The sequence below is a fragment of the Rhopalosiphum maidis genome, chromosome 1 (assembly GCF_003676215.2).
Source record: "Rhopalosiphum maidis isolate BTI-1 chromosome 1, ASM367621v3, whole genome shotgun sequence".
Taxonomy (NCBI): domain Eukaryota; kingdom Metazoa; phylum Arthropoda; class Insecta; order Hemiptera; family Aphididae; genus Rhopalosiphum; species Rhopalosiphum maidis.
This window is the reverse complement of record NC_040877.1, coordinates 48,843,789-48,870,850: the sequence shown is the minus strand read 5'-3', so window position 1 is coordinate 48,870,850 and position 27,062 is coordinate 48,843,789. Positions and strand designations below refer to the sequence as shown.

General features: G+C 31.5%; 1 pseudogene; it reads left to right on the top strand.

Annotated features, from left to right (window-relative positions):
* On the top strand, nt 1-27,062 carry LOC113561215 (annotated as a pseudogene).

Sequence of the window (27,062 nt, the reverse complement as noted above, 5' to 3'; positions counted from 1 at the left end):
ATGACGGACCATACAGCGGCTATTGATGAACACGTGGACAACGACTCGGACCCAATAGTAATGATTACGTTAGCGACGACGTATTGATGGAAAAGGCGGTACTGGTTGAGTTGCTTGGAATAAAAATGTCAGCAGCGTTGACTCAGCTGCTGTTTCCGTGTACGGTGTAACCGGTGCAGGTGCGCGAGATCGACGGCGACAGGATACAGACAGTATTACCGACAGCCAACAGGACGATAGTTACACAGTATTAGGACCTGTGCAATGGCTGTCTCTAGACTACAGAGTCCTGTCCGCAGTAATTTACATGTGCATTCGCTGTCGTCGAAAACTATACATCAGCTGTTCGCTGTGACGTACAAATCTTACCTTACGTAATTTGTTAAGATATGAAAAGCGCACTGGTGTCTATATACCAAATTTGTATATTGCGTTCTAATATTTTACACACACCCTCCACACATCGATCATTTGGATGTGCCTACACATTTTGTAAAAGTGTTGGTATATATTTAATTTTTATGCTGATATTAATACTATAATAAATACGTATTTATTAATATTTTAACTATTTGAAATTTATAAAAATAAGTTAAATCATACACAGGTTATTTTGTTTTCTTTGTATAATCAATGACCTATTTTAGAATGAAGAGTATTTTATAAATAGTTTTTCAATACAACATACACTTTTATTGTGACCTATGACTAGGTACATAGTTGCTATGGGAAAATAGTGTACTGGGAATGTATTTCATTACTCTTAAGCCAAAGTAAAAATTTAATTAATTTTTAGTATTCTAAAATCAGTGTTTTTTTTTTATCAAAAAATATAATACATCTTTTGTAACTGGACCGAGGTATGTTCTTGATGTTCTTATACAATATTTTGGTAACTATTAGTACATATTATTAAATTCAAAGTATTTAAAATAACAATAGCTTGGCAATAAAGATATGCGTACTACCGCCGCAAACGACTGAAAACAAATGATACACTTAATTGTGGCATTTGAATTAGCCTAAAAAAATTAGTAATCAAACAGTTTTAATACATCTTATACGATTTCATATTTTATTTTCGGATATTGAATTTATTGATAATATCTACGAATACATAATATAAATACTATGCTTACAAATTTAAATATTGTGTAGGTTTTCATGTAAGAATTGTATAACATCATTTTGTATAATAAATCCATTAGCACGTTGTTTATAATATTGTATGAAATATAATAATATATTCTTTTATTAGATACTTTATTTTTTCGGTAATACTGTAATTATTATTTTTTTTTCAAAAACGAAATCAAGAAAGATTCTACTTAACTAATTCTTCATTGGTGAGCGATTTTTGGATGATTTTAAACATCGAATTGATAGAACAAGAGATTTTAACCATTATTATAAATGTATTGATAATTATGGAGGTCGAGCAATACACAGAGAAGATTCCAATAATGCTATAATGTCAAAAACGCATATCCATCCGATGCATGGAACCCAATTGGCTGAACATGGTTTTCGAAATAAGATTAAAGTGAGTTTGTTTTAATTTATACATTTTTATTCATGAGTTTTATACCATTTTTTAAAATTAGTTTTGAATACATGTTTTATAACTTGAAAATAACTTATTTGAAGGACGAAGTGGTAATAAAAGCCACAAAAACTATACCACAGACATTTAATGAAATCCGAAAAACAATTATGGCTTCAGGAATAGAGGATTCTACGGAATCCGAAGTAAGGTAAAGGATTATATACCAATTTATACCAGTGTAAAAAGTTTGGCATACAGAAAACATATGAAATTAATGCCAACGTTACCTAAAAAGCTGTCTAAATTAGATATTGAAGGTAATTGGCGATCAACGAATGATGAAAAAGATTTTCTTTTAGGTATTTATTCTAAATTATTTAAACGATTTAGTTCTAAATACTATTACTAATTATAATATTATTACCTACAGTATTTGATGGTACGGATAATAAAATCATTGTATTTGGTACCGAAGGATTTTTACGACGTCTTTGTTATGGTAAAACAGTTTTTATGGATAGCAAATATAATTCAGCAGCAAAAATGTATACACAAATTGTATACCTTACACTGCTTTGTTATAGAAATGATGATACCCCTAGTAGTTATAATATAATTTTATAATTTAGTAACATACTAAGTATTATATGTTAATATATATTTTTTTAGGCTTACACATTATTGCTCAATATAAGTACATCGACATATTTGAGAATGTTTGAAATAATAAAAGAAGCGACATTGAGAAATGGATTAGAGTTCAATCCTACTTGTTTCCAAATAAATTTTGAAATTGGAATGATTGTCTCCATTCGGCAGTGCTTTGGTTCTGATACTCCCATAAAAGGGTGTCTATTTAACTTTCGGCAATCTATTTGGCGTAAAGTTCAAAGTCTTACTATTATACACATGCCGATAATATTAAATTCTTTTTTACCTATTATATAATATCTTGTTATTGATATTGATTATTTATATATTGTTATTTTTATTTTTATTATAATTTTAATCGCATGACATACTATTGTTATTATATTTTTTTAAATTAATTTATTATTTGCATACCTATTAATATATCATAATTTTGTATCGTTATCAGCGATTGTGCTTTGCGAATCCGTCAAAGAAACCGGGATTTTCGATAACCCGAGTATAAAAGGCCGTACGACCCACCACAGGTCAACAGTCTTTTACCTGATCTTGCTACAGCAAGACCCACCCGGACAGACTTACGCATTGAAGGTGAAAGATATCCCTAAAAACCTATCGGACAGTATTAGTATAAGTGAATAGTGCATAGTTAGAGTATTCCTGCATTGTACTGATCGATACCTCCAGCCCAGTTAATGTGGCAATGGTCGGAGTATTCTGGCATTGCACCGACTGGCATACCGTTCGGTAGGCTTATGTCCCCCATCGTGCGGTACTTTTTATTCCACCTCGTCATGTTTTTTTGTATAAGTATACTTAACATATATTATTTTAGCTATGTAAAACTTTCTTTCTCTTATAATCTACTCCAGTAATAAACTAACTACTTTTTTTTTGCTCTTGTAGAAATATTATTGAAATATTTCCACACTTAACCTCTGCTACTTGGTAATCCGGTTGATTTACGAATATGGGAATTCAACAAAAGTACGTAACCATGAACCAATAAAAATGAGTTTTATTTCTAACATTATTTGAGATTATGAGCAATATATTTTGGTAGCCCATTCTAGAACTGTACTAAGGTATTCGAGTTACAATTAAAAATAAATACATAACATATAAATCAATTAAAATTATTATTGGTTAATCAGTGATGTGCTATTCACAAGTACCTAATTATTGAAATTATTGCGAAAAAACTTAATCGTCCGAAAATTAGCAAATTGTTCAAGAGGAAAATACACAAGTAGGTATAAATATTTCAAAAAATTTGTATGAATTTTTTTTTTATACATATTAATTGAATGATAAATCTAGGAATACAGATGTCAGCATCTCTGGACCCACGAAAACGACGTTCAACGACGCAGGACACATAAACTTTTTTTTTGCGAATAAAAGTTTACCTTTGTTAGATCTTAGTAAGTTACTAATAAGTAATAACATAAACAACATAATATTTTATATGTTAAATAAAGCTTTTTACTTTTAAATTTAAATACAGGTTATAATTAAAATAGGAACATGACATATTTTTTTTAACCAATTAATATTCTAATTATTATAGAATTTAATTATCGTTATAATTTATTAAGTTTTTCGCAGTGTTAACTTAAACAGCATGGAATTACACAAAGTTACAATTTCACTGTTGACGAACCGACGACGTACGTAAAATTGTAGTACTCCGGTGAAACTTACTCATATGGCGATTAAGGATCGTGAGTATAAAAAAGAGGAGGCACTACGGAGTTTAATGACAAATCACCGGCGTAAGTACTACGGCACCCCGTCGTGTAACGAGTTTACGGGTGTCGAACTCTCGGATATACACCGGACTGAAATTTGATTGCTATTACCGTTGACCACCGTAAAGCTGACCTGTGAACAATTATCTCAGCCATAGTAAAGTGCCACAATCACTGTAATATTTGGGGTATTGTAGTCGGGTGGCGTCTTTAACCGCGGAGCTTTTACAGCTTACCACCATGTCACCAAATTCTTTGGGTGGCCGAATGAAGTGTGCAGTTGACTTATGCTGACATAATAACCTTACCTATTGCAGTGGCTTCTTTTGTACCGTGCTGGGTATATATTTGCTTTTTAAAAATCCAATATTGTATAGTAATTAGACCCTTTTTATAAATTGATTTGCCTGAAAAATTGATAGTAGTTTGCGCTTAAAGTTTATACGCCATGCTGTTGATGTTAAAACTCAGAAACTTGGTGATCCGATTTCTTCCAATCAGGCTTTGAGTCTTGGTCAATACAGCTAACAGCTGTATTTACGAGTATAGGAGGTCTAAAATAAAATAACATGGATTAACTGACACGTCTGCGATCCATATAATATTTATACATCATTTTGTGAGTAATATTTATTTATTTTAGTTGTATTTTAAACACTAAAAATTAAAAAATCTATCTATATAATGTAGTAATTTTAATAGTTTAGCTCCAATAGCTGTCTATAAAATCTAAATATTTTCAATAAATTATTATTATATCATAGGACATAGACAGTTATATTTATTATTGATTTATATAGTATATTGTATATCTTTTATTATATAATAATATTAAGTTTAATTCTAGAATTAGACAAGTGTTGAATTTAAATATTATTAACCGTAGGACGGGTATTATATTTCATGTAACTGTATTACTTTGTTTTCAAATAATATTTTTTTTTCTATAAGTTATATTTTACTTAATACTTGCGATGTATGCATTGAAATATGTTAACTATTTATAAATAAACTAGTATTTGATTCATAAAAATATAATAAAATATTTGTTAAGTGTGTCAAGTATTTTGTAACACATACCAAGGTATAAAAATGATTAATTTTATACTTTATTTTATTTTTACGTTTTTAGATTTTAAAATTTGTTTATAATGTTATTATTCAAGAAAATTTAACGAATTGACAATAATTATTAAATATCAACATTGCACAAATAATCCTATGTAATCGTGTTGTTTTTGTGGTCTCTTTTTTTGTTCATAATTAATAGTGAAAGTCATGGATCTCAAAAATAAATCGTTAAACATAAAATTTCGTTAAATGGAAGTTTAGTTATATAATGATGAGCATTATTTTTTTTTTATTGTACTGAAATAAAAATTGGGTGTTTTATAAGACATTTTCACAGACTTCAATATAATACTCGATAAAGTACACACAGTTGTCGAAACATTACATTCGTTGTACAGAATTTATTAGGAATTACTTGGAATAACAGTATAAAATAAAATAATAATTCTATACAAATTCATGGAAAATAATTTGTATTTTTAAAAAGAAACAGTTATAAATTATTAAACATCAAACCTAAATTAATAGGTGCCAAATATACTTGTATATATTATTTAAAAAAATATAACAATACATAATATTATGTCATTTTTTAATGATCACAAATTTTAATTTCTAAATCATTAGTTTAAAAAAATAAGTACTACTTAAAATATATAAAACATATGTCTAATACCTTGGTATATATAAATATATATAGTAACATAAATTAAAATAAAAGATAATATTATTGATTATAAAATAAAATTAACGTGGTTAACACGCTGACGCGGCTATGGTGGTAGGTCAGTATAAAAGAACAACACAAATTTCACTATTTGTACGATGTATTTTTTATAGATGATAAACAACGGTACACAATAGCTAGTTGTTAAATGTCAATATGTCAGGTGTCGACGACATAAAAGAGAATACACAATTATGCATTACGCGGTCTTACATACGACTAGGCAGCGTTGTCGCTGTTGTCGATAAGACGGTTCACGCAAGAGAGCGAGACGACCAGCGGCCGGTACTCGTCCGGACCGACTTGTCTTCCCGTCCCACCGTGTGCGTTAGGCGTGAGGCGTGGTGCCGGTATTGTGTCGTTGTTGCCCGTAGTACCGTGGTGGTGGTCGGTCACTGCAAACCGGAACAGGATCCAGACGTCTATCGCTATACATCGAAAAAACAGGTCATTGAAATAATAGCTAATATTATATGTCCGAACTGGACAGCGGCGTGTAGAACAGCGTATTCGTAGTCGCTGCAGTTCCAATCGCCAGCAGTGTTCCGGATGGTCTGTTATTTCTGGCGCTAAAGCTTAGTTTCCTCTCTGGCGCTCTGAAGCCAGCTGGTCGATTACGGAGAAGCAGATAGATCTTTACGCGTTGAGCGTGGACGACGACGGAACGCGACGTAGCCGTTACCAGGAGAACAGTGAAGATGCTTCCTCGGCAGTGGTCGTGTCTGTAGTTATCGTAGTGTTCGAACTCGTTGAGCTCGAGATGAGTTTGTTCATGAATATTTGCGACGGTTTCCGTTGAAGTTCTCATTGTATATATGTCATATATCCACGTAATCAGCACCGTCTATCCTCAATCGATATAGTTATCACTCGCCAGGAGCCGATGCGACAGTAGACGGCCCATCGCCGTCACCACCCGTTGTCCCTATCCAATACAGGAAGTGTATACCTAGACTAGACAACGACAATTTAGTATGTTATAGTATATATTAATTGAAAAATATAATAATCATATTAGTATTAATTAAACTGTCATGATAATATTTTATAAAGCGTCTATTTTAGATTTTTTTTATGATTATATAGGTACAGTTTAAGATTTGTAATTAAATTTTTAATATAATCAATATATAACCTATAGTGCTCAAATCGAATTGGACACTGTATACAAAGCCCGGACAATGTTAACTTATTCCAACTTTACCTTTGAAAATCGGGTGAAATGCACAATGTCCGACTTTTTACTTTGCTCGTAAAATAAATACGTAAATAATTGCGGCCCGAGTAGGCGGATTCTGATTTTTCTTATAAGTAGTTTTTATTCGATAGTTCTACTATTAAACCTATTTCGTAGACACTTTTTTAAAAATATCACTTGCAATAAGTTTCGAGAATATTTTAACGATTTTAAATTTCGTTAATTTATTAAGTTTGATTTATATACTCAATAATAAAAATAAAACAGTAATTCACTGAGTAAATATGGTTATTAATTAATTGATATTTTCAGAATAAATCAAGGTGTATATATTATAATTGATACAAATAAAAAAAAAATCAGTTATACTAAAAAAAAACTTGCAAAAAGGCTAACAACATAATAAATTTTGATTATAAAAAAAGTTTTGACGAATAAAACAATCATTAATTTCAAAAAAAAACTTGCTGTTAGAGCTATCAATATTGTAACTCATTTTAATAAGAAAAAAGAATGTAAATGTATGAAACAAAAAATAATTTTCGAGAAAATATTTACCATATGGGCTAATACTATATGTATAACATTTTGTCATGTTGGTAAATCAAACAGTGTACAAAATGGAATAAAACATTTGCTAAATAGGACAGTGAAATAACGAGATAGAAAATTAATAAGGAAAAAAAACTTCCATGTGGGCTAACATGAAAAATTAAATAAAAAAAAAAATTAAAATTTGAACAAAAATAACAAGAAAACAATAATAACAATAATAACAAAAAAGAAAAAAACATCGACAGGACGACACAAAACTAAGTAAAGGGGTATACAATATGGTGATTCGGTGCAAAAAAGCAATATGTTACAGGCTACTGATCGCTTCTGCATCGTTTTCTGACAGTTCCACGAACAGACGAGTGTCACGAGATCGTTTCGCTCGGCCGGACGATACGACCACTAGACGGCATGGCAAAGCCCGACAGCTACGAGAGTGATAGTTGACGGTGAGCGACGATGCCGTGCGCACGTCAGACGGCGGTGCAAACGACGACTCTTGGACGAGCGACGGAGACAAAAACGGCACAGGGCGAATGAAGAAGATTTTGAACTGGCGGCCACCAGATAGACGCAACCCGGCCGGCTTCAGTTCGCCTCGCAACGAAAACGAGAGTTATGCTCTCCCCCACGCCAATAGCGTGTCCCGTAGTCGGACGGGTCTGTCAACCACGGTGGCAGCTGGAGTAAAGCGCCACAGGACACCATCGCTAACGTCCAAACTCAAAACAATATATCGTCACTCTGCACTGACCTCATGCCAAAAGTCTTCGTCGCCTCCGTCGTATCATGTTGTTGCCTGAGTGATGTCTGATGCATACATGGAACCTCCCCGGGGGGCAATCGTTGCTCACATCAGTACCACTAGCCGGTCGTTGTAGTCAAGATCAACATCGTTCCACACAAAAACCGAAAGCAACCAGGAGGCACCCTCCTAACAAAACGTCGTGATGATCCATCCGCGAGCACCGTTCATGCTCTGTATTGTATCTCCACTTAACTGATTTAGTGGCCGTCATCATACCGATCACTTAAGTGGTGGGGGACAATTGGAGTTTGAGGACGAAGTCTCAACACACTGAACAGAACAAACTTAGGTGTTTTTAATATACAAGCGTACTCGAAATGCCTCTGAAAACAATGTAACGTACATTAAGAACCGTCGGACATTCCTCCCAAATCAGAAAAATGCCGAAAATTCAAAATCTAACCACCTAAGTATTTTTGAAAAATACTCGTTGGCAAGTTTTCGTGGTAAAGGATTTATTTTTCGACACTGAAACTTTACACGCATTGTCGGAAGGGTCTCTAAAACGGTTTACGCGCAAAAATACACCAAATAGTCGATATTTTTTTTTTATACTACGGCTGGCCTCAACCTTTGTTCATTTATTGCAGTTTTTCACCTTAAAATCGATATTTACGTATTTTTAAGACGGAAGCCTACACGCGATGACTCTAAAAACGTGAAAACCTGGTTAAGGGACCGTCGGACCTTCCTCCTATACCAGAAAACTGCCAAAAATCCAAATTTAAACCACCTAAGTACGCTAAAACCACTTTTTTGAAAAATAATGGTTTGCAAGTTTTCGTGGTGAAGGATTTAATTTTCGACTCTGAAACTTTACACGCAACGTCAAGCGGGGTTTCTAAGATGGTTTACGCGCAATAAAACGCCAAATAGTCGATATTTTTTTTTATATTCCGGCCCCCCACGCCTTTTGTTAATTTATTGACGTTTTCACCAAAAAACCAAAATTTACGTATTTTTAAGACGGAAGCGCACACGTGATGACTCTAAAAACGTGGAAACCTGTACAAGGGACCGTCGGACCTTTCTGCTACATCAGAAAATTGCCGAAAATCCAAATTTAAACCACCTAAGTACGCTAAAACCACTTTTTTGAAAAATAATGGTTTGCAAGTTTTCGTGGTGAAGGATTTATTTTTCGACTCTGAAACTAACTAACAAACCGATACATGTCCGGACTAGGCCAATCTTTCCCTATTATTATTGTCCCTTTTATGTGGTGTCCCAAATAAGTGGATTCTACTGTATATATATATAGATAATTTGAATACGACAACGAGTCTGTATTTAAAGTTACTGTTTTGATAACGCATGTATTATGTATCTACAACAAAATATTATATTAAAATCATAAGCCTGTAATATAAGTAATTAAAGTCTCATATACTTATATAATATAATTAATGACATTTAATTTATCCTATGGCTTTATTTCTTCGCAGTGTTAATTTGTATTAATTTTAATAATATTAAAGCTCGTCAAGTTTCTTCTGAATCACTTCATGTTAGGTATAATGTTATATTAGTGACGGCACAGAAAACTTTTCGAAACCGAGTTTGGTATTAGCCCGTATTTATATAACCATATATGTAATAAATGATACGTAGGTGTGAAAAAGCACAAATTGAATGCGCGTTTATGCCGTTTACGGTATTCTTTCGTTTCTTACCAACCGCTGAAATATACGTCGATATTCTGAATTGCAGTGTCCATATCCCTTGAACTAAATTTATGCCTAAATTTAAATTCGGAGCAGAGTGATGATTTTATAGGCACACTTGGCTATACCCTTGCCAGGCCACTGGCTATATACCTATTAATTAATTTATAGTACTTTGGTGTTTAGTAATTAGTATTATTTCTAATTTTCGTATGTTGGCTATGGACATAACATAAAACGTAAAATATTTATTAATTTTTATGTTATAATTTATAATAAATGCTTATAAAATAATACGCTAACTAAATAATTTTTGTTATTTGTTATCTTTAAATAAATATTATGAACTTATAAACTATATATATATTAAACTGCTTATTTCTTATTATCGTTAATAATATACTATACATCAGTTTTAATTATAATTATAATTGTCCTTAATTTAATTGAGTTTTAAAACCGTTCTGTAAAATGTTTACAAATATTAAAAACCGTATTTTAGAATCATCCATGGAATATGTTGTAGTTTTTTTCACTTAGATTTGTCAATACTCTTCATAAAAAGTTTTAAATTATTTTGTAAAATCCTAAGTTTATTATCAAACAAATATTTCGATAAACTCATTTTTAAATAAAAAAAAAGATATATTTTTGTTCCTAATACTTATAAGTTATAACACTTAATCAATATTTGAACTTAGCATTGTATGTAAAAGCAAAAATTATCTACTCATAAAAAATATGTTGCATTGAAAAACCATTTATAAAATACCCTTAATTCTGAAATAGGTAATTCATTGTACAATGATAACTAGATATAAATTAATACATAATCAGTCAAATACAATAATTAAATGTTCATCACTTATTACAAAAATAAGTGCTAAACTGTATATCTTTCTCATGTAGTCATATAAACGTATGAATTATAATGTTTAAACGTATGAATTAATTAAATATTGTAGTTCAATACATTTTTATATTTACATAAGTTTCTGCAATTGTTCGACATCTATGATGCTGTTTGAAATGTTTTTGTTTGTTCTAATATAAATTATTCATCTACAAGTAATTATTTTAGTATTAAGAATAGAGAATAGAAAATAGAGATTTAGATACCAACTCAACTAGGCACTAGAGCCAATTATATGCTTAAAAATATTAAAATTAAATATTATAATGTTATTATGATAATACTAAAATTATAACTATAATAATATATTATTATATTCCACAAATAAACAATAGAGAGATGACTATGTTATTGGAAATAATTGTTTTTATCAAGTTTATGTAAACACCGTGCTATATTTTAATATATAAGTATTTTATAAATATGTATAGATGTGTAGTATTTGATTTAAGTAACTCTTGTTTTTTCAATTAAAAAATATTTTTAACTTTTTATTTGTATTCAATATTTAAAAAAAAAGTCTAAATTTCTTTATATTTAAACATTTAAACTATACCTATATGTTTAAACCATATTTAATATAATTATTATAATCATATTGTTATTATTCTTTTTACCTATTATATAATATCTTGTTATTGATAATCATTATTTATATATTGTTATTTTTATTATTATTATAATTTTAATTCATGACATACTATTGTTATTATATTTTTTTTAAATTAAAGTATTATTTGCATACCTATTAATATATCATAATTTTGTATCGTTATCAGCCATTGTGCTTTGCGAATCCGTCAAAGAAACCGGGATTTTCGATAACCCGAGTATAAAAGGCCGTACGACCCACCACAGGTCAACAGTCTTTTACCTGATCTTGCTACAGCAAGACCCACCCGGACAGACTTACGCATTGAAGGTGAAAGATATCCCTAAAAACCTATCAGACGGTATTAGTATCAGTGAATAGTGCATAATTAGAGTATTCCTGCATTGTACTGATCGATACCTCCAGTGAGTTAATGGGGCAATAGTCGGAGTATTCTGGCATTGCACCGACTGTCATACCGTTCGGTAGGCTTATGTCCCCCATCGTGCGGTACTTTTTATTCCACCTCGTCATGTTTTTTTGTATAAGTATACTTAACATATATTATTTTAGCTATGTAAAACTTTCTTTCTCTTATAATTTACTTCAATAATAAACTAACTACTTCTCTTTTTTTTTCTCTTGTAGAAATATTTTTGAAATATTTCCACACTTAATCTCTGGTACTTGGTAATGCGGTTGATTTACGAATATGGGAAATCAACAAAATACGTAATCATGATCCAATAAACGGGAGTTTTATTTTTAACATAATTCGATTATGAACAATATTATTTGGTAGTACATTCTTGAACTGTACTAAGTTATTCGTGTTACTATTGAAAATAAATACATAACATATAAATCAATAACAATTATTATTGGTTAAACAGTGATGTGCTATTCACAAGTACCTAATTATTGTACTTATTTAAAAAAAACTTAATCGTCCGAAAATTAGCAAATTGTTCGAAAGGAAAATACACAAGTAGGTATACTTCCATCAAAAATACCTGTCACCTATAAAGGCTTATTTCAAGATTCATCCCCAGGGGCACTAAAGAATGTTCTTCCGCTATTGCACACATGTTTCTCAAGTCTAACGCATTTTTACGCTCTTAAAAATACATAAAATTAGTTTTTTTTCAAACCGCCAACAGGTGTCCATGGTAATGAATGATTAAAACAAAATTTATATTGTTTAGTAAGTATCATTAGCTAATAACACTTATATTTAAAGCTAAAATGACCAAATAATATAAGTTAATAGTTATACATTATGACGTGTATCACATTACTCGTCTTGTACGGCGCATTGTACAGACAATTTGATTACATTTATGCGTAGAGCAACATGTTAATGATAATATAATACCATTTATAATATCTAATAGACATTTTATTGTAGCCAAAAAATTATGACTGAAACACACGACCGATGGTCAGCAGATGTTTGAGTGCTGCAATGATGATGTGTAATTGTGGTGGCAAGACGGTACTGAACGATATCCATATAATATATATAAATATTATATTATTATATGTATCCTGACTGTGACTGTGACCTCCGCAAAGCTGACCTGTGAACAATTTTCGCAGCCATAGTAAAGTGCCACAGTAATATTTGGGGTATTGTAGTCGGTCGGCGTCTTTAAACGTGGTGCTTTTACAGCTTACCACCATGCCACTAAGGTCTTTGGGTGGCCGAATAAAGTGTGCAGTTCACTTATACCGACATAATAACCTTACCTATTGCACTGGCTTCATTTGTACCGTATTGAGTATATATTTGCTTTTTAAAAATCCAATATTGTAGAATAAGTACACCAAATTTATAAATTGATTAGCCTGAAAAATTAATAGTAGTTTGCGCTTAAAGTGGCGTGCCTTTATACGCCATGCTATTGATGTTAAAACTCAAAAACTTGGTGAACCGAATTCGTCCAATTAGGCTTGAGTCTTGGTCAATACAGCTAACAGCTATATTTAGGAGTATAGGAGGTCTAAAATAAAATAATATGGATTAACTGACCAGTCTGCGATCCATATAATATTTTTACATCATTTAGTGAGAAATATTTATTTATTTTAGTTGTACTATTAAAAACTAAAAATTAGAAAATTAATCTATATAATGTTGTAATTTTAATAGTTCAGCTCCAATAGCTGTCTATCTAATCTAAATATTAAGTACAGTAAGAACCAGTTTTTTGAAAAAGCTCGTTGGCAAGTTTTCGTGGTGAAGGATTTAATTTTCGACTCTGAAACTTTACAAGCATCGTTAGACGGGTTGCTGAAACGGATTGCGCGCGAAAAAACTGAAAAAAATCTTGATTTTTATTTTAATACTACGGCCGCCTACTGCCTTTGCATATTTTTTGACGTTTCTCTCCAAAAAAACTAAATTTACCTATTTTTAAGACGAAAACTCACACGCAATGACTCTATAAACGTGGAAACCTGTACAAGGGACCGTCAGACCTTCCTGCTATATCAGAAAAATGCCGAAAAATCCAAATTTAAACCACCTAAGTACGGTAAAAACTATTTTTTTGAAAAATAATGGTTTCCATGTTTTCGTGGTGAAGGATTTATTTTTCGAATCTGAAACTTTACACGCATTGTTGGACGGGTTCCTAAGACGGTTTACGCGCAAAAAAACACCAAATAGTCGATATTTTTTTTTTATACTACGGCCGCCCACGGACCCTGTACATTGTTTGACTTTTTTCACCTAAAAATCTAAATTTACGTATTTTTAAGACGGAAACTCACATGCGATGACTCTAAAAACAAGGAAACCTGTACAAGGACCGTCGGACCTTCATGCTATATCAGAAAATTCCCGAAAATCCAAATTTAAACCGCCAAAGTGGTAAAAACCACTTTTTTGAAAAAAAATCGTATGCAAGTTTTCGCAGTGAAGGATTTATTTTTCGATTCCAAAACTCTACACGCATACAATGCCCCTCCACAACCACCGAAGACATCGGCAGGACGACGGTTACAAAATCAGGTAAGTGGGTTGGGGGAATACGAGATGGAGCACGGATGGTGGGCGGTGGTATGTTGCCAGAGCACGTTTTCCGACCACTCGTGGGCAGTCGGGTGTCGCGAGTTTAGTCGTCGATGCGGTCGATCACTACGACGGTTTGGCGAGCGCTCGGCAGCTTTCTGTTCGTGTGCAGAACGATGGTGGAGGTTGACGACGAGGGACGGATAGCGGTACAGACGAAAGCAAAATGCCGCTACGGAGCGATGCTGTCAGGCCTCGCCTTGATATCTAGTGGTCGTCGTATTGTGAGGTGAACGGAAAACGTTGCGGAGGCATTGCTTTTTCGCACCGAATCGCCATGTCGTATCTTCCCCCCTCGCCTAGTTTCGTATGTTTCTACCGATGTTTTTTTTTTATTCGCTTTCCTTTTTTACTATCATTGTTTTCTTCTTATTATTGTTGTTCAAAATATCGTTTGTTTTTCATTTATTTACATTGTTTTATTTATAAAAACGTATTTTACCTACTCACGTTAGCCCACATGGCAAGATTTCTTTCGGTTTTTTTTTTATCTTATTCATTTAACTTTGCTACTTATCAAAATTGTTTATACCATTTTGTACAATGTTTTTTTTATCAAAATGCATTATATCTACTGTTAGCCCATATGGAAAATTTTGTTTCTGAAAATAATTATTTGTATTCTACATTTTCACCGTTTTTTATAATCAAAATATAATGTTGTTAGCCTTTTAGGCAACCTAAATAGGATTGATGATAATTGATTTATTTTTTTTATATTTTTAACAGTTATCTTTCGTTATCCGCAGAGGTTACGTTCCAGCAAACTGCGTGGATAACATAACCACGGATAACCAGACCATAAATCAACGTAAAAAGGGAGGTTAGGTTTATTTTTTTTTAATTTTAAAAATCAATTTTTAATCAATTAATAATTGTTTAATTCATACAACTAAAGCATTTATAGTGGTGGGTTGAATTTCGTTAAGTGATTCTTTGATGTTGACAAGACATTCAGCGGTATTATAATTTTTTCATCCTTGTGTGACAGTGAGTAGTAAGTAATAAGTACGTATAATGTATATGTGTTATACCTATAGCGATATAAGAATTATCTTGAATTGTCAAAAATAAATTTCTGCAGTGTTCATTTAATAACGCTGAAACGTTATCGCAATCGCAAGGTTAGGTCATACGCAATAATATGTAGTCGTGGATCCAACCGCGGATAAAGAAAACGCGGATTACGAGGGATATTACTGTAATTATATTATATACTTTGATTTGTTATTAAAATACGAATCAATTAAAAATCATACTTACGCAATGAATTACTATTTTATTTTTTTATTTTTGACTTAATAAATCTATTATTAAAAATTAACGACTTATAATATAGTCTGCAAGAAAAATATGCAACCGCCAATTCGATATAGGTACTTAAAAGTGTAGCAGCAGTAGAATAGGATGGATGGGCAGTAATTTGCAAAATTTTCATATGGATTAAGAATCCCTCTCCCCGAAATGTAAGTGTACAATGGCACTTACATATGACATTGAACTAAATTGGTATTAAGCCTTTATAATACCAAAGGTTTATAAATACATTGTATTCAACTTCAATCAATATAAAAGATATTTTTTTCGTTAATTCGTTAGCGAAATATAGCTTTTCAAAGTTGGGCTGTTTTCGGTTTTTGTAATACTTAATATGACATATTAATACAATTATGTGTATGAATATTTTTTTATCATTTTTAATTTTCTTTACATATTATTTATTAGCTGTCACAGTTTTCCTTGGGAACATATAGTTGGCCAGTCTCGATTAATTTACACTTCTTTTTAAATTAACTAGATTATATCTGTGATATATCACAATGTACTAACTATATCTTTAATCGCGTCTGTAAATAAATTATTTTCATTTGTCATGTTGTATAGCAGGTACTTTTATACTATAACATTGTAATTAGAGATAGGCGTATCATACAATATCTTGTCTAATCAAATTTAAAATATAATAATAAGTATAACATCATAAAATATTGAACAATTTGTATAGCTATACAATATAATATACACACCCCTGTAAAGCTATAGTCTGTGTCGTCAACATTGATGTTAAAGATGTATTCTGCCAGCTGACTAGTAAAGACGGTACACAATTCACTCAAACTGGTCCATTCGAAATAAAAATATATAAAAAAAAAATATATATACCATTTGTATGATAAAAATACGATTATAGAACGAAACGAAAATGTGTGACCCTAACTTGTTAAAAATTATCTATTTTTTAGTAATATTATTGGAGATTTTAATAATATAATGGCATAATATAATGACATACCTCGCGAATTGGAAAATTTATATATCATTTATGAACAAGTTAAATAAAAGCAGTGAAATACGTGATCTCTGGGGATATTAGAAGTCAAATGAAAAGGTTTGAATAAAAATATTTATATTTAACATATTTATTTTCCTATTTTAAATAAAAGTGACTAACCCCGAATGCATTGGGTTACGAAAATCTATACGATATATATTTTAAATAAACATACTTATGTATTATTATTAATAACTGTTGGATCTTGGATACACTTTTAATATTTAAATTTAGTGCGGCGACAAGTCCTACGTCGTAACGTTTGCAACTCTGTTGATGTACAGCAGACTACACTCCATGTAAACTTTGTCCTTCCGGAGAGACCGGTGGAGGGGGCTGTAACGTCGCGGTCTAGCCGATGACCACTGATGCCCATCGCCGCCGCCCCGTCTCTTATCTTTTACCGTTCGTCTAGCGTAGCAGTCCCTTTTTCTTGGTTCGTCGTCGTAAAACCGTTGCGTCATCACCGTATTCCGCCTTTGATTTACGCGCATCCGAGCCTCACGCTCATCGTCGTGCCGCACAAGTCCCGTGTCTACGATCTATTGTTTTCGGGCTTTTGCGTCAAGCAAAAAGCCTTTTTCGCTTCGTGCCATCGCCCGTCCGAATTCTCGCAGTGCGACCAAAGCCGTTCGCGACCAAACGCTTTTCGTTTGTCCAACGAAGCGCGAACACGATCGATTGTTGTTTTCGTTCTATTATACAGTTTAACGTCGGAATCCAATCAATCGCATTCAACTGTTTTAATCTTGTTTCCGCGATACAAGGTTCTTGCTGTATACAACTCCCGTACGTATACGCGGTCGTTGACCCGTGTTGAACAACCGACGTTCGGTGGATTGTCGCCGTCTGGTCGGTCTCTGGTCGGTGTTCCAGCGATGTGCCGGGACATCGGAAACTACAGCCACCGTCATCACCAACGCCTGCCATCAGTTATTATCAGGTCGTACATAAATGTTTTTGTTTGTCATTTGTTTTTATTATTAATATTATTCTGTTTCGTCGTGGTACGGCATTTATTTATATTGTATATTTATGTAATCTAGCCGTTCGGGTTGTGATTGTGCTATGCCATTGACTAACATTAGTTATAAGATATTTTATTAACTGTAGAACATCAATAAATTCAATAAATATATAAACTATAATAATAAATTAATAGCCAAGTTAGTACTGTCTAGTAGCATTATATACTACTGCACCGTACTTAGTCTGCATCGTTCGCTGCGAAATTAAACTCATCGTTCGGAACTTCATCAGAATAATCCCGAGGTAAGTTATCTAGAGTTTCCAAATCGTAATATAATAATGTACCATCGTCAGCATTGCTGACATCTCAGACACTACACCCACATAATCAATTGCATTGACTTAAATAAGGTCAGACATATTTTTATTAAGTAAAACTAAATAAATAGTCAGTATGTTTAATAGGGCCTGTGAATTTTCTTATGCCGTAATATTTAAATGAGCAGTGCTCGTACGTAAGTGCACGCGATTTCATTGGATCACACTAACTTAGAATACATGCAATTGCATTAAAACAATTCACTAATCATTAATTATAGATTATAAGAAGAATGATGACTGTTTTTGTGTTACAATTTTGCATATTACATTGTGTATCTATTTCTGTACTATGTCTGTGTAGTATTACTTTGCAAATAAATATAAACCTTGTTTTCACTAGAATATTTACTAAAAAAACACGAAGCAGATTAAATTATAAGTTTATTTAGGCATAAGGTATAACAATATTAAAATCGTATGTTGGATATAGTCAAAATAAAATATGATGTTGTTGTTTGTTTATTTAGCAAAATACATAAATTTCGAAAAATTACTGACGATTTTAAATTTTTTAACCTAAAATGTAATGACGTAGATGATTATGTGATTTTATACGTCTACGCGTGTATACCCGATTCGTATAATAATTATGTAAGAATATAATTGTGATGGATAGCATTCTATCTGCATTTTATATGTACCTATACGAATATATACATAAGTTACGGTAATAAAATTACTACCATAAAATCGACGAACATAACAGGATAAGCCTCTGCACGACCCGACTGTGTGTATAATTTGAAATTCATTATAAAACCTTACTGTTTTTAACATATGTCTTATTATTTAATAAAACGTAACAATGTCATGTTTGACGTTTGGAGTGGCTATTCTCTTTGTACCCATTTATAATTTGTAGGTACGACGAGTTTGTTGGATTTGTATGTTTCTAATATGTACAAAATATTTTGGAAGTATAAAAATAGTTGAAATATTAATCCCGTTTTATTTATTAAAACCATAATTTGATTTTAATTTTCACATATCTTTGTCAAAGTTGTAGAAATTCATACGGTATACCCACATAGTGGCTTATACATTTTTCGTAAAAATAAAATATCTTTTCTATAAATAACGTTTAGTCAACAATAATTAATTAAAGAAACGAAATAAATGTTTATTATTATATTTATCTTTATTTTGGTTAACATGAAACGAGTTAACCGTGGTCCGTGAAGAAGGCTGGATGATTCGAAGAAAAGTACAACGGAAAACATTATAAGAATTACTTATTGAATTGAATTTGAAACATCATAAATGGCGTTATAAAAGTGATAACTTTGTGATGAGGCTTGAAATAATAATTTTATAATATTCATATTTATTCCATTATAATAATTGTGCGATGTTGTACATAGCAGTTTAGAAATGATCACTTTAATCTTTTCGTTAATATATAACGAATATTAATATAGTTGATTATCTAAAATTAATAAGCTAATATAAACACTTCATAGGAATTTTATTTATAAATTTGTTGATGAACTATTATATATTAAATTAAATATAGATCAATCACTGCTTAACGTTGCAATACATAATAAGTTGAATGTAAGGGAATTAATCATTACTATTTTGTCGTTTCATAGTTTAATTGTTGAATTTTTAATAATACTTTATATAATAACTAACAAAATGTATTTCTTTAACTTTTTGTAATAACCATTAACATTTGATTTAGTTACTGGATAGGTTCACTCCCCGTGTACATATTATATCATTGTTGTATTTTCATCCATCTTGTGTATGTATGTAATTTGTTTATTATGCCTTGAAGCACACATTTTAAATATTTATTTTCATAATCATAATAATCATAATAATAATGATAATAAAAAGTCTATCTTTTGGTAGATATTTAAAAACACATAAATGTTATGGATAAATCTATTTAAAAAAATGCTTTAGTAGGTGCCGGTATTATGTTTGTATGCACGTTTTTATTTTACTTTTATGTTCAAACAATTTCATGTTATGCCTAATATTACACTTAATCCATTTTAAGTTTAAAACTTACCTCATATTTTAATCTAATTATTTACTTTATAAAACCTGTAAAACAGTAGGTATAGTATAAACAAATCACGTGCAAAATTAATTTTACACCGTACTTATTGTTCACAATAATATTAATATAATAATATTATAGCTTGGATATAGGATATAATTTCAATTTTAAATATAAAAATCTTTTCTTATATAAAAATCTAAGACCCTTAAAACGTTTTTATATTTTATTAATATGCTAAATTTTAATCATAAAATAATGAATTCATTGTAAATGTTCATAATTATTAATAACTTTATATACCTGCAGACGTATAATATTATTATTAATCTATTCCAGACAGGGTTTTTTAGAAAGAGTTATGTCCAGTCATTCAATATTATAATATGCGCATAAGCATAAAAGTAAAAAAAGGTTAATTATTATTATTATTTATTTATTTATTTATGTATTTATTTTTTTATCAAGTTATAAAACTTAATAATCTTATTCATATTTTCTCTCTATCACTAAATAAAAGTTTAAAAATCTACAATTTTAATTTAGTTCAATTAAAAATATTATTAAATAGATACTGTAATTATTTAAAAAATAATATTCATAGATAATTGATATTCAATCGTTTAAGAATATTAAGCAGGCAAAAGTAAAAACTATTAATATTACACACGAATACAGGATTAGCAAAATAATAACAATGTTCATCATTTTAGCATACATTAAAAACGAAAATAGATGTAACGTCTTCTAAAGAGACGAGTCCAGCTTTTTATCCCAATATAATTTAATATATAGTTAAATATACCTTCCAAACGTTGGCATGCGAAAATCAAACATGCTGCAGATCATTTTCATTATTTCCACTTGCGTATAAGGTTACAACGATTTACTTAGAACCAGTCCATCAACCGCTATTCAACATTACCATATCACAGCTAAGTGTATGTTATCTCATCGGCAGTTTAACAATTGCGTCTAAAAATAATACAAACTATTAAAATACTATAATAAGTATTAAATATATTAAATAGGTATAGCCAGTGCAACGGTTACGGCAAAGTGTGCCTACATATTATTTTGAAATAATATGTATAATTTGGTGGATTTATACACACTACGTGTGAATTTAATACTGCAATTATGAAAATAGCATAAAGAAAATCCCGAATCGTTCCATTGAATATTGTTATTAACGTGGACACATTTCAGCGTATATTTGTCAATTTTTTTAATTGGTAAAAAGACGCTTTTTTTCAAAGATTGCCAGGGACGCTAACGAGTCTTCCTGCGCTATTGGCTCCATTATAATCTATTTTGTTGTAGATACGTGTACTATGTCATATAATATTTCAATTATCAAAACAGTAATTTTAAATGCATATTTATCGTCGTATTCAAATTATATCAGTTATATCCCTAATCGCCAAAAGCAACCAAATATAAATTATCACGACTGCGACAGTAAGCGGGACTGGTGAGTCAGACTGTAAACAGGGGTAAGCGACTATAAAAGTGTAGAATCACAGACGACAACCGTGTCCCCGATAGTGTTATATTAATGGCAAAGACTGTGCAGGGTGATTTGGTAAGAAAATAATATCAGCCGATCGAGAGTTTTCGGATACGATGCTGATGTGTCACATCGGCGGCGAATGGATCCAACCGACGGGGTGTGAATATTATCCTGCTCGGAACCGGTGCAGTGGTTGACTTTCTGTATTTTCAAATCGTTGATGGTAACTATTTATTACGAATAATGCCGATATTTAAAACTACAATGAATCATTATTCATATAATAATATTATATATTATATTATTAGTCAATCAAATAATATAAATATAATAATAATATACATTATGTGTATCGCATTACTCGGCTAGACCGATGCATTATACACACAATTTCACTACATTTATGCGTAGCAACACACTAATGATAATAGTATAATATTTCAATGTCTAATCGAAGTGTTTTAACATACTATCGGCACTTTAACTTGTCACTCGGTGTAGTATTCCGTTTTATAAATATTGAAAAAATAAATCTATCATAAACATAACAAAAATTAGTTAGTGTTGATTGAGTTACGAGTTTATTGGTAAGCTTAAAATCATATATCGATTTGGTGCGTAAATTGCGTAGCCGCCCAACAATTCACTATTCATCTTTGTATGTAATTTTCAATATTTGCATTACCATCACATATATACTGGTGGTCGTCTGTGCATCGATCTCGTGTGTTATCGTCGGAAAGGACGACTGCGACATTGAGAAAATGCTTCAATAAGTCAGTGGCGTCATTTAATTTTTTTTATTACGCATGGCGTATAAATCAGGTCACTTTAAGCGCAAATTACTATCAGTTTTTCAAGCTAATCAATTTATGAAGTGAGCCTAATTACTACAACATGGGATTTTAAATAAGTAAATGTATACCCAGCACGGTACAAATGACGTCACTGCAATCGTAAGGTTCTTATGTGGGTCTAAGTCAACTACGTACTTTATTCGGTCACCCAAAGACTTTGGTGGCATGGTGGTTAGCTGTAAAAGCGCCGCAGTTACAGACGCCATCCGACTAGAGTACCAAATATTACAGTGATAGTGGCACGTTACGACGGCGGCGAAAATTGTTCACAGGCCAGTGGTCAATGGCAATCCCAACCAAATTACAAGCCGATGAGGCCACAGCCACAGTCAGGATATATTTATTTATATTGATATCGTTGAGTACCGACACTGCAGTACTCAAAAACCTGCTGACCTTTGGTTATGAGTTTCCATAATCCCATATCACATTATATTTGATTTATTTATATATTTTTTTTTTATTTTTACAATATATCTTGGTGAAACGTTTCTTACGTCCTACACCGACATGGTATTTTTGTACGATCACAAAACACCTTTTTATCCTTAAATAGCTTCTTTATCGGTCGTTGTATTATTTTTATGCGTCTCCGATTGCGTGAGGCCGTTTGTCAGCCTCCGCTCGCGTTGCGACGCGTAAATGTCGTACACCACGTGGCCGTTTTTATATTAACGTGCGTCCGAGTGTGTCACCACTTCGCGACAACCAACTCGGTGTTAAACGCTTCAGTACGTTTTTAATATTTTTATCATTGTTGTCTTTTTCGCCGGATGTTCCATCGCCGCTCGCCAACTTCTCTACCGCTTGAGCTGTCGTAAATCAGTAACGATTGCCATGACTGCTGTGTTGATGTCATCGAGTACTCTGGTACCGCTGGCCACCGTGTCGCCTTCGCTGACGGGCCGTGTGATTGTAAAAGACCTGTGTCGTTTGGCTGTCCACCATATGCAGAGGGGGTCTAACGCGTCTATATACGAACGTGCGACACCCTATTGAACTCGTTACACGACAGGGTACCGGAGAATGTACGCTGGTGATCTGTCGCCAAACTCTGTAGTGCCTCCTCCTTTTCGTACTCCCGATCCTGCATCGCTGCAGTCACCGTGTGCGGAGGTTTCTCCTGAGTACCACAATTTTACATACGTCGCTCGTCCTCGATTCGTCAATAGCGGCACTGTAATTCCACGCTATTTACGTTAACGCTGCCAAGACGGTAATGTTTTACACTTCGGATGACGGCCGATGCTATATCAGTCATCATATATACGTAATATATATATTATACAAAGTAGTTATTGAATGAATATTGAAGAAAATTGGTAGTATAAAAATTTATAAATGATAATAAAATTTTATAATAATTATATTAATTGTTAAAATAAATATCTCGTGTACATAATTATTTTAACGAGTACATACTATTACATACTATTATACTAATATTTATTTCATTATTTTAGCTTTAAATACAAGTGTTATTAGTTATAGATAGTTACTAAACAATATCAATTATTTATTAATAATTCATTACCATGGACAGCTGTTGGCGGTTTGAAAAAAAACTAATTTTATGTATTTTTAAGAGCGTAAAAATGTGTTAGACTTGAGAAACATGTGTGCAATAGCGGAAGAAAATTCTTTAGTGCCCCTAGGGATAAATCTTGAAAAAAAAGCTTTTTACCAATTAAAAAAATTGACAAATGTCCGTAATGTACGCGTTAATAACAATAATTAATGAAACACTGATGTCCCAGTTAAGAATTTTCATAATTCCATTATTAATTTCACACAAAGTGTACTAATGTGTATAAATAAAAAACATTTAAAAATGCATGTATAATGACAAAATTGTCGTTTTGATAATAAAATAAAAATACTACATTTGTAGGCTCATTTCTCAATACCGTTACTATGCCTCCGGCTATATACCTATTTAATACTTATAGTGCTTTAATAGTCAGTATTATTTATTTGTTTGTTTGTTGGCTATAGACATAATTGTAAACTATAGTTATTCATGTTTTATATTATAATTTATAATATAAAACATAAATATAAATATATAAATAAAATAATATTTTGCTGGCTAAATTACCCACACAACAGTTATCAATCAATACGATTGTATAAATATTTAAAATCGATTGCAGTTAAATTATTTAAAATAAAATATGTGTACATCATTGAAAAAATCTATATATTTTTTAATTATAATCAAAATATTCAATACTGATTAATAAACATTTAAATAAATATATTTGTTTTTCACTAATTCAAAAATGTTTAATTTCAAGTAAAAATATATTTAAATAATTAATATTAAATATTAAAAAGGTTGGCAAGTGATATGGGTCACCACTCTGCAGTGTGACTACAGTCTATACTATACTGTATTAGATATGCATCTAGAGGTGTCACTAAGGAGATACAATGGGGATCAATGTGGGCAATTGGTATCAAATTATATATTATTTGTTTTTTTTTTTTTGTTAAATGTATGCCCTTATAATTACCCCATAAATTGCCCCTCTCCCCGTTTAGGACCTATGTTTCCGCCCTTAATTGTCACTGTAATGGATTTTTTAAATTTGAATTAAATTATATGATATAAAACCAATCATCGTCTACGAGTACAGTAAAAAAAAATCTAACTAAAGACGGAGTCTATGGTTTATCAACCTATTATTATTATGTAATAGGTGTAGTTATAATTAAAGTAATTTAATTTACTATTTTAGACATTATTATATATGTATGTAACATACATAGTACCTATCTAATAATATAAATACTTATATTATATAGTAGGTTGGATTAATTTTTGACAAAATATTGCATTTTAAAATGTCATTGTATGCATAATAATATACGAGTAGGTACTTGTAAAGTTTCAAGTACCTACTCGTACTAATTTTTAAATGACTACAAAATAAACAGTGGATACTTTATTATTTTTATAATTTTATTTGAATAAATTATCGCTATAATGCTATATATATCTAGTATTATAGTATATTATGGTAATATCAGGTAAATGGTTGATGTAATTGTAATAGCTTAATAGATATACACTATACATTATTTCTTTACAGAGGTAAATATATTATATAATAATAATTAATATGTATAAATGTATTTTATTATGTTTATAATGTGTTATCATTTTATATTATATACTTCCGCCTCGAAGAATGTGTTATTGGTCCAAACACCTAAATTGAGAATGTGTGTAGACTAGCTGTACTACTGTAGAGTCTACAGTCGCTATAGACTCAATCAAGGACAACATATTATGAAGATATTAGAAACGACTAACAATTTTTTTAAGTTTAGCAGTAAGTATAATCTTCGACTATTGTTATCCATAATATTGATATAAGATAATCACTAACCTAACCTTTTAAATATAGTATCATGATATTGTAAATTGTTAATATCATTAAGTTTTGAATATTTTTCATTATTCATTATCATTACATCTTATCACGACAACTTATTAATATTTTGTTTTTACTTTCGGAATTGTTTGTATTCTCGATACAATTCTTATTTCGGTATACGATTTATAATATTTTCTGTACTCCATATTCACCTTCCATTCCGTGTCTCATAAAAGCTATATGAATTACAGTCCACTATCACCGCACAGCTAGTGCCAAAACTGATTCAAGACGAGCAGTAACTACTTTAGCCACAATCGATCGGCCGTGAGCGGACAATATAACATGGTGACATAAACTATTACGCCATCGACCTACCACGGCTCATCACACCGTGTTGCTCCTCACACAAATCTATTTTATCGATATTTATAGATAAAATTAAAATAATTTAAATATAATGTTATTATTATTTGTGTTTTGTTTTTAATTAATTATAATGTGTACGAATAATAAATTTTAAAATGTTAAGACACGTACACGTAACATTTTTCACATGTCTTATAAGCACCTGGTTCCAAACTCGGTGTAGAAACACTGTCCGAACCGTTACTGATTTCAACCATGATGTGACCTATAATTTAGTTGTATACGGTGGATGTAAACATACGCTGCCGCGGGAGGAACAGGATCCAGGCGGTTATCGATATATATCGACGAGACAGGTCATCGAGTCAATAATATATATTCGAACTGGACAACGGCGCGTAGAACAGCACAATCGTAATCGCTGCAGTTCCAATCGCTGGCTGTATTCCGGATGGTCTGGTATTTCCGTCGTGAATGTATTTGGTTTCCGCTCTGAAGCCGGCTGGGCGACTACGGAGAAGCGGATAGATCTTTACCCGTTGAGCGTGGACGACGACGGATCGCGACGCAGCCGTTACGATGAGAACAGTGAAGATGTTTCCTCGGCAATGGTCGTGGCTGCAGTTGTCGCAGTGCTTGAACTCGTTGAGCTCGAAATGAGTTTGTTCGTGAATATTTGCGACAGTTTCCGTTGA